The following is a 12703-nucleotide window of genomic DNA, read 5'->3' on the forward strand; positions in this document are numbered from 1 at the left end:
AAACTATTAGTGCAAATACCAGAGTGGTTAAAGTGCATGTACAAAATATGTCCATGAAAGCAGAATACGCAAAAAAAAAGTAGTAATAGTCTCTTACTGAACGACCTACCAGACGCGTGAGTTATCGGCATCCTTAGTGCTAGTCAGCGCCAGGACTAGGGCTGAACGATTAATCGATTTTAAATCGAAATCGCGATTCGAGATGATGCGATTATCAAATCGCAAAGCCTGCGATTTTTTTTAACGTATTATTATTTTTTTACATGTTTTTTGTTCTTGTGTGTCAGTCATCCACACCAATCAGAAGTGCTGTGCTCCACATGTACCAGCCATTGTTAATCAATCAGAAGTGGCCCATGATAGAAGGTGATAGACAGATTGATCCAATCACCTGCCAAGTGCTTTTGAAAGTGCCTGCCCTTTCCAAATGGCTTCCAATGGAGCTTTCCTAGATAGTTTGGTGAAACAAACCATCTGAGTCAGGTTAGTAATGCTCCATCACATGTTCTACATCTAAAATGGTGAATCTTTAACTGAAGCTTGACTTTAAAGCAACCCAACGGAAGTTTCATGTAAGTTTAGTTCTTTCACTCGTAGCTCGGGCTGCGGGGGTGCTAGAGACAGGAGTATGTTGATACGACCTTCCTAGCCGGAGTTATGGCCGCATTTTACAATAAACTTCCATTGGGTCGCTTAAAAATAAATATCGCAATCGCAATATTTGTCAGAAAAATCGCAATTAGATTTTTTTCCCCCAAAATCGTGCAGCCAGGACGGATGGATGCTATATGGCCTTTAGCCTCTGCCACCGAGGAGAATCTCTTCTTACCTCCCTCCTTTGGTACGATGGAAAGCCTCGCCGGGAACAACAGGGCTGGCTTGAGCCCTAGGTTGTAAAGCTCCGCCATCACCTCTCGGTATTTGTAGCGGATCAGCCCATCACTTCGGGTGACAATGCAAAGATGTTGGTGTTCCTTGCTCTAAATCTTTGAAATACAGATTTGGATATGGCCTGTTGAGTCATCTGGGTCTTTGTATGGAAAGTGGACTGAACACTTGACTGTTGTTTTAAGGAGGTTTTTTTTGCTTGTAAGACAATGTGTGCTCATATTTATATATATATATATATATATGAAAGAGAGAGAGCTCTGTTGTCCAGCCTGAGTCTATTTAATTGATTGTTTTGGTTGTGTGTGATTTTAATTAATTTGTTATAATTAAATGCATTTGTTTTATTTATTATATATAATTTATATATTTGAATATTATTTCACATTTCATTTGCAATGTTGAATGTTCAATACAAAGTTCTGTTTGAAAGGATGTACTTGAATTATTATTATATCTTACCATTATGTCAGTGGTCCTCGTAGATGGCGATGGGCGTACCTTGGTATTGTAGCTTGCCTCGCGGATCATTTTCTCCTTCCGCTGGTCCCTGTGGCCGTGGCCTTTGTCCCGGCTTGGGCTTGTCGGTGAGTGAGCGGTGGGCCCTGTCGCACTCCGGCGGCGAATCAAGGACGCCCTCGCCAAGGACCTCCATCAGCAGATTCGGGAGCAGGACTATGCACGTCTCTACTCCATCATGCCCAACCGGAAGTCCTTGTGTACCTAATTGTAAAGTGTTTCCTCTTATGTTCTGAAATAATGCACAATGTTAGAAGACACAAGTTCAAGGTTCTTTATTTAGTCATACGAACATACAGTAGCTACAGTGTAGTTATGCAGATGAAAAGTGTCACAGGCTTCTCCAACAGAGCAACACAAAACACAGATAAACAGAAAAAATATAGTGCAAGTAAACAGTAATACAAAAAGAAAAATATTTTTAAAAAGTGAAATAGTGCAATAAGAGTCTATATGCAAGTTATTGAAATAGGATAGTAAATAGATAAATAATGTTTTAATAATTTCAAAGTAGCAGCCAGATGAATATTAGGGATGTTGTTTCAACTGTTCAGGTGTTTGACAGATGTTGTTTCAACTGTTCAGGTGTTTAACAGTCGTATTGCCTGTGGGATGAAACTGTCCCTGAGTCTGGTGGTCTGGTTCAGCAGATGAATGCACGCTCGCAGTGAGCAGTCACCACATCCAACTAAAGACTTGGATGAGCTCCTGAGAGGTGGTCATACTTTCCCCAGTCTGCTGCATCCTCTCTCTTTCAGACACTAAGATCATCGGACTAGTCATGATCTCATGGGAACTTCATCCACAGATGGCAACCACTGCCTCAAAAAAAGGGATTTAAAGGACTGCCCAAATCATTATTGTGTTTGAAATCAAATACAAAAGATGCCAATTATTAGAGGTAAAATGATAAATTTTCTCTTAGGATTTTTTAATATTTCTATTATTTATTATGAGAGAAACAGCAGTTTTTTGTGAAGGGGTGATGAAAAGTTTTAGATGTGCCAGCTGTTCAGGTTTGTTCAGGGTCAGTGCAGAGTAACAATGTATACAACAAGAATCTTTGCTTTAATCCGATGTCAAAAAATCGAATGCATTTATACTTTGAGTGCAGTTCGCAGAGCCCATTGTACCATTGCTTTCTAGTTTAAGTGTTTGTCCACTCTCAAGCAGCTCTGTCAGCGATTACATTCAACACTTTTCATACATTCTGCAACGTAACAGACATTTCCAATGGAATTCTTAAAATGTCCAAACTCAATAGTCTTAATAAGCACTTTAACTGTAGGAATATTAAATAAAAACCACTGAAATGTGTTATGTGCTGCCTTCCATTTTCCCCTCCGTGTGCCTCTCGGCTCCTTTGTCTGGGAAGTAAACAAATGTCTGAGTCCGGACTCTAAGGCAGAACTTCCATCCCCCTCAGAGATAGCTGGCCAATGACTCATGCTCAGCGGCCTCAGCTCTCCTCACATTTTCCACAAGGTGCAAATCATTTCCCCAGAACCATGTAAAACCAAATGTACATGTGGTTAGGCATTAGGCCGCTCTGAAAACCTTTTTACCACTTATTTTCTTTGGTTGTTCCAGTTCTCTGGCTGTTCCTGCTCATTTGAAGAAGCATTGCACTAAAAAGCTGTCCGCCTTCAGTGCAACCTCCCATTGTGGAGCTGTGGCAGAATGAGAAAAGTATTCCATTCCATTTGTATGTGCAAAAGATTGGCATGTAACTCCTTAAACAAATCTTAAGTATGTATGAGTAATTTGTGTCAACCATATGGGTCTCAACCAACGCGTATCATACACTACTGCCATCTTTTCATTTTACATTGTTTTACATTACCAATTGTGTTTGTTGACTTGTGAAGCCCTCTGAGACAAATAGGATTTGTGATTTTGGGCTATATAAATAAAGTTGAATTTAATTTTACCGGTCACTACACCTCACAAATTTACATTGGCCATTAACCAGTTAAGCCCCAAGCCTGTTTTTCAGAAAACACATTGGGAATTAATCGCCCAGACTTTCTGTCTCATTTAAATTCCCTGCCTGATGTTTAAGGAATGCCTCTTCAGCGTGTCCGTCAGCACCTGTAGCCCACGGTTGAGAATATAATGCTTTTATTTTCTCTCTGACTTTGTCTTGCCTACTGAGTTATTGGCGCTAAGGCAACAATTCTACTTCGCCACATGGATCATTCCAATCAGACGCAAAAGAGGTCAAATTGCAATCAGCTGCAAACTGTATGCGCTCTAATACCATTAACTCATTGTGAACCAGACTTAGAAACAGGACAGACAGCGGTTGAAAGTATACGCAACCTAATGTTCTATCAGAGGTTGCAATCCATTCGTAGTGCATTTGCCCGTCAGTTCAGTAGATTTAGTCAGAATAGTATTAAGTATAAGTAATAAGTATTTCCCCTCCATTTGTCGATAGAAGGCAGGTTTCTTCGTTATCTCTCACATCATAAATAATTGGTTGCAATAATGATCTACAGTGATATACGTGATCTACGTGATATACACCCAGACACTGACACCCACTGGGGAATGGAGTCCTTCCATAATGCTCTCCACTGAAGTGAAATGTATTTGTTTGCCTTCAGTGAGATGCTTAGTTCCCATGTTAGTCCTCCCACATCACTGAGGAAATCCCTACCCAGATCCGCCCCCGGCCGCCTGGAGGAGCCTGTCTGTGACTGATCACTGTTTTGTTATGGCTTAGTTTTCTCATTTGTCACCTGGCATTCCTATTGGTCGCTCTGTTCGAGGGGTTTGTCAGGACTTGTTCTGACGGCTCCTCAACAATCTATTTAAGAGCATTCATCTCCATTACAAAGTCAGAACAACTGTTGGCAGGGGAAAGGGGAAAGGGCCAGTGACAAAGGGTTGAATGGACATATATGCGTGGCTTCAGGTCTACTTCCAGTGAAAATAAAACGTATGTTTATGCTCAGTTTTACAATATGCTTTGTGTGAGGTCTCACAAGTGGATTTAATCTAATAATACATTTATAAAGACTGATTTTGAGCATTTTGATACATTAATTGTTTACATCTTTTTGTACTTGCTAGCCTTTGCATTTGTTGGTACATTACTGTCTTGTAGATCAAAAGAAGTGTGTGAAAACTATTGGCAGGAATATCAGACATCAGATGTACCCACCAGAGAAAAAAAGTGTCCCATAGAGCTATAGTTTTTCTTTATTTATTATTACACAAGGTACCTTTAGACAGGTCACATTACGCTACAGGAAAGAGAACAAATGAAAAAGCATCATAGGGCCTCTTTAAATGGGTCAAGAGACTGTTTCTATTTAATTCATATTTATTGTCATAACCACAGAGATGTATTACCCAATTAAGCTGCTATACTCTCAGCTTTACTAAACACTTTACCCTTCTTTTACGCAATTATTTTCTTTGCCTCATAAACCTAGTTCAGAGCTGTACCAGACAGCTTTTTATGTAACAATGGGCTGAGAAATTCAATGTACACTACCTGCCCAGTTAAACACAGCCTCTAGCTGTGTGACATAGGAGTATCTAGCAAGATAACGTAGCAAGAAGAAATCAAACCAGAGTTAAATAAAGATTGCATACTGGACTGGACTTACATTCATCAGGTTGCCAGAAACCAGCCTCCAAATATCCTCTGTATCAGCCTGATGTAAAAAGACACCTGGTTGTTAATACGTCCACCATTAACAACTTTAAGAAGATAATAAGACAACGCAGTGTTTTTGGCAGCACACAGAACAATACAGTAGCTAGTGAAAATAGTGGAGTGGTTAGCAGATAGAAAAGCCAGATATGTTCGTCAGAAATTGGTGAAGACTGAATGCTAATATTGCTATGTCCCAGGTCGATGTGTAAATAACCATGTGTTTACTAATGTCTTCATGTTGACAGTCTCAATGATCTATTTGTGATTGAACCTACTTTAGCTTAATTGTATAGCTGTTCATCCTATAGCAAGTTACTGTCTTAAACCAAAGAATGAAAAGTATGACTTGGAAACTTTCCAGGAAGCGAGGAGAAGCATATTTTTATTCAAGAAATCCATCTTTGCTAAGGACTTTATTCAGTTTATCCCTGTATTAACTGACAGAGTTAAGGTGATACTTAGTCATTGGGATTATTAACTCATTAGCAAACTTTCCGTTTGCCTGTTTTCTTTAGGATATCATACCTGTCGTCAAGGGCTCAGCAGGAAGACTAAGGAAACAATTCATTTCTCTTTAGAGGAGGTCAACCCGTGGTTCACTGCAGCGCTCATATGTGGGTGCCTTGGAGGGCCCCTGGTGCAGGTTACAACGTTTCCTTCACCGGTGCTTGCCGGAAATGTGCGCCATGCTAAACACAACAGTCCCCTGCCGCCCAGATGAGTTTTGAATTACGTGATCAAAGAAGCTAATTTGGTGAGAAAACCATTTCATTCTCGATTACAGTGAGAACTCAAGAATTTAACACCAAAAACAAAGAGCGAATGTAAAAATATGTATCTTTAAAGACCCATTGCAAACTCCCTTTAAGTCAAATTAGTCACACAGCTTTTGTAATACTATATGTATTGAGCCCTACTTGTTTATTAGTCCCCTTTGACATAAGAGGATGAGTAACATGAATCAGGAGGACATGTATGTCCTAATGTGGCTGATTCATCTTACACATTTTTTTTATTATATAATTTCAAATGAGAGGCTTATAGCAGTTGATTCATAAAAACACAGATCCCACTGATTGCATAGTTTGGAAAACTGGCTTCATAATGTGAGACGTTGTTTATCTTGAACATTTTGTACCTTCGTTTTTGTTCTGTTAAGTTTTCTCCTGTTATTGCCTCCGTTTTATTGGCCTCAAATGTCTGCTAGGTTTGGGGAGGGGGGGTTGGGGCGAGATGACTTTAGCAGATGAGCCCAGGCCACGAAACTGCATGTTAGGAGAGAGTGGAAAATGATCACAGCCTTGGCAGTCAGAGCTTAGTTTGGAGTGGAGGGAGGATTGTTGAAGTAAAAGGAGGAGATAGCACAGAGGATTTTCCGCTGTAGGAAGTTCGCTCAAAGCTGACGTTGCCTAAGAAAATTCTGTCAGGGCAGATCAGCTCAGATCAGCTCAGATCAGCTCCCATTGAAGGACAGGTTTTGAGTGATTTTTCCTTAGACAAACATCAAATTGTACAAAACGGAGTCGCTTGGGGGAGTGCATCTGACGAAGAGATAGGTTGTTGTGCTCCCTGTCTCTGTTTCTTATCCTATATCTAATAGAACTGTTCGGGTCTTGATAGATTGAGTGGGGAAGTTCATGAGATCTTTCTAGAGCAGGGGTGGGCAATTATTTTTTCCAACAAAAAAAATAGGGGGCCGGCCCAAAAGGCTGAACTCAATTCTGCATAATATTAATTGTATTTCTTTATAAATAGCAGTAAATAGCATTGTTTTGACAAGCTGGTAAGAGTATATGTTATAGTTGAGCAATGAAAAAGTGAGGTTGCCTTACAAACAATGTAATTTATTCAATCAAATTTCTCAAAACAATGGTAAACAAAATGTGAACGTTTTTCACCATTTCTGACTCATATTAGTGAAAATGTTCAGTCGCATTCACAACAAAACACATTTTGAGTTTCATATACTGTTGGACAGTTGTGTAAAGGTTCTTAGCATTCTTAAGACATCACAACATTGTCTTTGTGCTCCAAACATTCAGCAAGATACATCATATTGAACTGTCACTGAACATCACTGAACTGTGATTTTGAGAAAAAGGCTTCCAAAGAAAGTGTCCCAGTTCACTGCTAGTTCCTTTACATGCCTACATGTGTAGTCTAACCACTTCATTTGGTGTTTTTAAGTTCTTTTTTCTTGTTCAGTGAGAGAAAGCTAGTCTCTGCTGGGCTTTAACGAGTGCATCGAAGTCAGGTTGAGTGTCTGAGGTGGAGATGCGAAGCACAGCTGACCGATGATCATCAGTGAGAGAGGATCTATACCTGGATTTCATAAACGTCATCTTTGAAAATGTTTGTTCACATATGTAGGTAGAGCCAAAGAGAACCAACATCTTCTGAGCATGTCTCCTCATGTTTGGAAAGTTCTCCTCCTCGAGAGAAGAGTAGAAATCCAGCAGAGATCCTGACTTAAAGCGCTCTACCAGCATCAGACTGCAGGTCGATGAGTTCCAGCTGAACATCACTGGGTGCATTATCCACACTGCAGGTAAAGGGAGAGGAAATCATTTCATCCTCGATTGTTCGGAGATCTTCAAATCGCCTTGAAAACTCACCATACACCTCCCAACATGCGGAGGTGATCAGCTGATGGTGTGACTTCTTTCAGGGTTTGCATGTGAGTGAGAGTGTTGCTCTCCAGTTGGCTTGAAAGAAACTGCATCTTTGTCATGAAAGCCTTCACCAGGCTGTGCCTTTCATAAACAAAAAGGCCCTTGCCTTGCACTTTGGTGTTCAGTTCATTCATCAGTGCAGAGTCACATCAACAGCAAATGCAAAATCTGCCATCCAGTCCTCATCTGAGAGCTCTGGGAAGTCTTTGCCTTTCTTCTCACAAAACTCTTGAATCTCTGCTTTCAGGTCCCAAACTCTTTTTAGCACTTTGCCCAGGCTGAGCCATCTGACAGCTGTGTGGTAGCCGATGTCACGATGCTCAGTCTCATGCTCCTCCAAAAGTGCAACAAACTGTCTGTGATTCAATGCCCGTGCCCTGATGAAGTTTACTATTTTAGTAACAACATCAATAACATGGTGAATTGTTAGCACTGACTTGCACAGCACATGTTGGTGTATAATACAATGCAAAAATACCAATTTCTGATCTGCGTCGATTTCAGTCACTTTATCTTGCATACGTTTCAAAAGTCCAACATTTTTACCTGTAAGATTTGGACAACTGTCTGTTGTGACATCTGCCAGTCTGTCCCATTTCAGTCCCAGCGTGTCCATGCACGCATTTACCTCCGTGAACAGATCGCTCCCTGTCGTCGTCCCTTTCATCGGCCGCATTGCTGCCAGCTTCTCCGTAATCTTGTAGTCTTGCATAATCTTGCATTATCCCACGGACAAATACGAGTAACTGCGCTGTGTCGCGGACATCACAGCTCTCGTCCAAAGCCAAGGAGATAAAGTCAAAACTTGCCACTTCATGTTGCAGCTGAAGCTCCAGATTCCCCGCAATGTCCTCGATCCTTCTCGTCACGGTTCGCCTGGACAGCGGGACTTGCTCAAAGGCTTCTTTTTTTCAGGGCATATTAGTGCTGTAGAGTCCACTAAGCACTCTTTGACAAACTCCCCCTCTGAGAATGGCTTACTGTGTTTAGCTATTTTGTGGGATATCACAAAGCTGGTCTTGGTTGCTGCATCCTTGGATGTGTGAAGCTTGGTCAAAAAGCCTTGCTGCTTTTGCAGCTTAGCTAGCAAAGCGTTCGATGTGCGCGCCCTTTCAGCATCAGTCAAGTTTTTGTATTTCTCCGCGTGTTTCGTCTCGTAATGCCGACTCAAATTGTAGTCCTTGAACACGGCGATCTGCTCCCCGCAAACTAAACACACGGCTTTACCTCCGACTTCAGTAAATAAATACTTAGCAGTCCAATTTTTGTTGAAAACCCTACATTCGGCATCTACCTTTCTTTTTTTAGCATGAGCTGACATTTTTGAGCGCTAAAGTCGTCTTGTGACAATGATCCAATAACGCGCACGTCTTGATTTGACGTATTGCGTCATTATGTACGTGAATAAAAAACAACTTCAAAATAAAAGCATTGCAGCTTTAGTCCATGCATGAGGTAAAATTAGAAAATGTTTATTTTGTAATTTCCAATTAACCTTACACGGGCCGGTCAGAGTCAACCAAATGTGTGTGCCCGGGGGCCGTACAATGCCCAGGTCTGTTCTAGAGGGTTATCAAGAATAACTTTTATCCAATGACCTTTTCCCTCTCTGTCTGTGTCTGTGTATTCTCTTCTTCCGATTAACCCAGCCAAATCTTTTTTCTTGTTTTGTATCTATATCTATGACGGGATCCGGAGTCGAGGCTGATCCTCTTGCTGTAGTCCTGTGTCCTGGATCCTGTATCCTGAGTTCTGGATTAAGTCGTGGACTTCGGGTCGTGGCTGAACCTGTCTCTGCGGTCCTGCCTTGGGTCTCGCCATGCTGCTTCCCTGATGGCTTCCTCAGGATTGTAGCTGACATCCTCGTGGATTCATCTTCTTATTACAGACACATGCATTTCCTAACATTCGGTCTATATGCTGTAAAATGTATTATCTCTTCCATTTACACACAGCATCTATTGCATGTCTGTCCGTCCTGGGAGAGGGATCCCTCCTCTGTTGCTCTCCCTGAGGTTTCTCCCATTTTCCCTTAAACTGTGGGTTTTCTCTGGAAGTTTTTCCTTGTACGATATGAGGGTCTAAGGATAGAGGGTGTCGTTTTTCTCATACTGATATTCTGAACAATCTGTGCTGTTGTATTTGCTGTAAAGTGTCTCTACTGTAGGCTATTTTTATTATATGTATTATGTTATAATTAGTGCTGTCAAAATGATCGCGTTAACGGCGGTAATTCATTTTTTGAATTAATTGCGTTAAAATATTTAACGCATTTAACGCATGTGCAGAATGGCCCGCCCCATACGTGCCACCAGTGGCAGCGCCAGGGTATGGCTGGGGTAGGCTACACCCATACCAAGAAATGGCTTAGCCCTACCATGAAAAATGATGTTAAAGTAAGCTAAATAAAGTCTGCCAACTCGCGCGGAGTAAATTGCACAGACAGCAGTTAGTAAGATTGATTTCAGTAGCCACGGTTTTGAAAACGTTTGTCACGTAGTGATCGTCTTCTCAATAGAACATCTTTGATAACGGCGTGGTGTTGTTGCAGGAAGTCCCGACGGAGAATACTTTTGCTGTAGTACAGGGGTGCATATAACTGGTACACAGATTATGTGCGTAATCTGAAATGCGTACCGTCACTTGTGTCACACAGCGCATTTGCGTACCGACGTACTTGTGAAGCTTTTCCAGAAGGTTAGATCACCGGACGACAGAGTCGGTGCACACGGAGTGCACCGACTCTGTGCACACGGAGTGCACCGACTCTGTGCACACGGAGTGCACAGACAGGGCTGCTGTTAACGTCGGTCTGTACAACGGACTTGTGCCAAAACTACGCCAACCGGCTGCGGAGGGAGACTCCCCCCCCCTTCACTGGAGAACTGCGCTAAAACAGCTGATCACAACGTTCACACTCTGTGGTCACGAAGTACTCCACTAGCCGCCGCCGCCCCCCCCCCTCTGTCGACTTTCCTGAAGTACTCCCCCGTTGATAGAAATCAACACGTAATGAATTAAGACCCCAGGGTTTGATGATTGATAGGTGTGTGGGTTGTCTTTCATTTTGACACGCAGAAAAATGTTATAATAAACATAGATATTGTATGTTAAATGGATATATCCGCCTTCTGTCATTTATCTTTCCATTCCCACAACAATATACATAAAGAAATGGCATATTGGACATAGTTCGAATGGTGATTAATCATGATTAATTAATTTTTAAGCTGTGATTAATCTGATTAAAAATTGTAATCGTTTGACAGCCCTAGTTATAATACATACATACATAGTATTATTATTATTATATGTATTTTATTATATTTTTATTATATTTGGCTCGACCAAAAATCGTTTATAAATGTGCTATATAAATAAAACTTGATTTGATTTGAAAACAAAATTAAATGTCATTATACAAACATATGTACACTACAATACGTATTTTGTATATTTTTAAACTGACAATTTAGTAGATTTGTGCTTTGAAAATCTTAGAAATCGTGTTATTTATGTGGAGATTATCCTGCTTAACGTTTGCCAAACGTCTTATTTACTTTAATACTCTGAAATCGAATGGGAAAAAGCCATAGCTTTTGAATATGAGAGCCCTTGCAATGCTATTTTCTATTTTGTCCTAAACGAGAAAACCGACCCCCTCTTCTGAGTATTCTTCTGGCTAATGTTCAACCGATTGAAAATAAGCTAGATGAACTCAAAAGTTGGATTGCTTTTCAACGGGACATTAAAGAGCAACTTGCAGGTTGTTTTTTTTTTTACTACATTTATGCTTAACCTTGCCTGAAAATTACAATTAAAAAAGTGAATGCAGGATTTGATATGTTTTACAAGACATAAGGGCAGGAATTCAGAGGAAAAGGAGCCGTTTTGAGCTCTGCTACTAAAAACTGCTTTTTTTTTACGTCATAGCCTACGTCAAACGCGTCACATGGGGGAGCAACTTTCTCGGACTCCTTCTCTGCTCAATCCGCTAGTTTGTAGTTGGTTTGAGCAGTACCAGTACCCAATAAGCAAGTTATTGGAATATGATATATTAGGTAAATAGATAAATAATTTTTAAGTAGCAGCCAGATGAATATTATGGATGTTGTTTTTGCTCCCATTTTTCATGAGATGAACTCAAAGATCTAAAACATTTTCTATATAAACAAAATAACCATTTCTCTCAAATATTGTTCACAAATCTGAAAAAATCTGTGATAGTGAGCACTTCTCCTTTGCCGAGATAATCCATCCCACCTCACAGGTGTGGCATATCAAGATGCTGATTAGACAGCATGATTATTGCACAGGTGTGCCTTAGGCTGGCCACAATAAAAGGCCACTCTGAAACGTGCAGTTTTGCTTTATTGGGGGGGTCTGGGGGGGTCTGAAAACCAGTCAGTATCTGGTGTGACCACCATTTGCCTCACGCAGTGCAACACCTCTCCTTCGCATAGAGTTGATCAGGTTGTTGATTGTGGCCTGTGGAATGTTGGTCCACTCCTCTTCAATGGCTGTGCCAAGTTGCTGGATATTGGCAGGAACTGGAACACGCTATCGTATACGCCGATCCAGAGCATCCCAAACATGCTCAATGGGTGACATGTCCGGTGAGTATGGTGGCCATGCAAGAACTGGGATGTTTTCAGCCTCCAGGAATTGTGTACAGATCCTTGCAACATGGGGCCGTGCATTATCATGCTGCAACATGAGGTGATGGTCGTGGATGAATGGCACAACGATGGGCCTCAGGATCTCGTCACGGTATCTCTGTGCATTCACAATGCCATCAATAAAATGCATACCCATACCATAACCCCACCACCACCATGGGCCACTCGATGCAGATGAGCTTCCCTGAGACGGTTTCTGACAGTTTGTGCAGAAATTCTTTGGATACCCATACCATAACCCCACCACCACCATGGGCCACTCGATGCAGATGAGC

The 12703-nt window shown here is 41.2% G+C and overlaps 1 pseudogene; it reads right to left on the reverse strand.

Moving 5' to 3' along the window:
- Nucleotides 1–1357: 1357 nt before the first annotated feature.
- Nucleotides 1358–8461, reverse strand: LOC117466881 (general transcription factor II-I repeat domain-containing protein 2B-like; annotated as a pseudogene).
- Nucleotides 8462–12703: the final 4242 nt, after the last annotated feature.

The sequence above is a fragment of the Pseudochaenichthys georgianus genome, chromosome 21 (genome assembly GCF_902827115.2).
Source record: "Pseudochaenichthys georgianus chromosome 21, fPseGeo1.2, whole genome shotgun sequence".
Lineage (NCBI taxonomy): Eukaryota > Metazoa > Chordata > Actinopteri > Perciformes > Channichthyidae > Pseudochaenichthys > Pseudochaenichthys georgianus.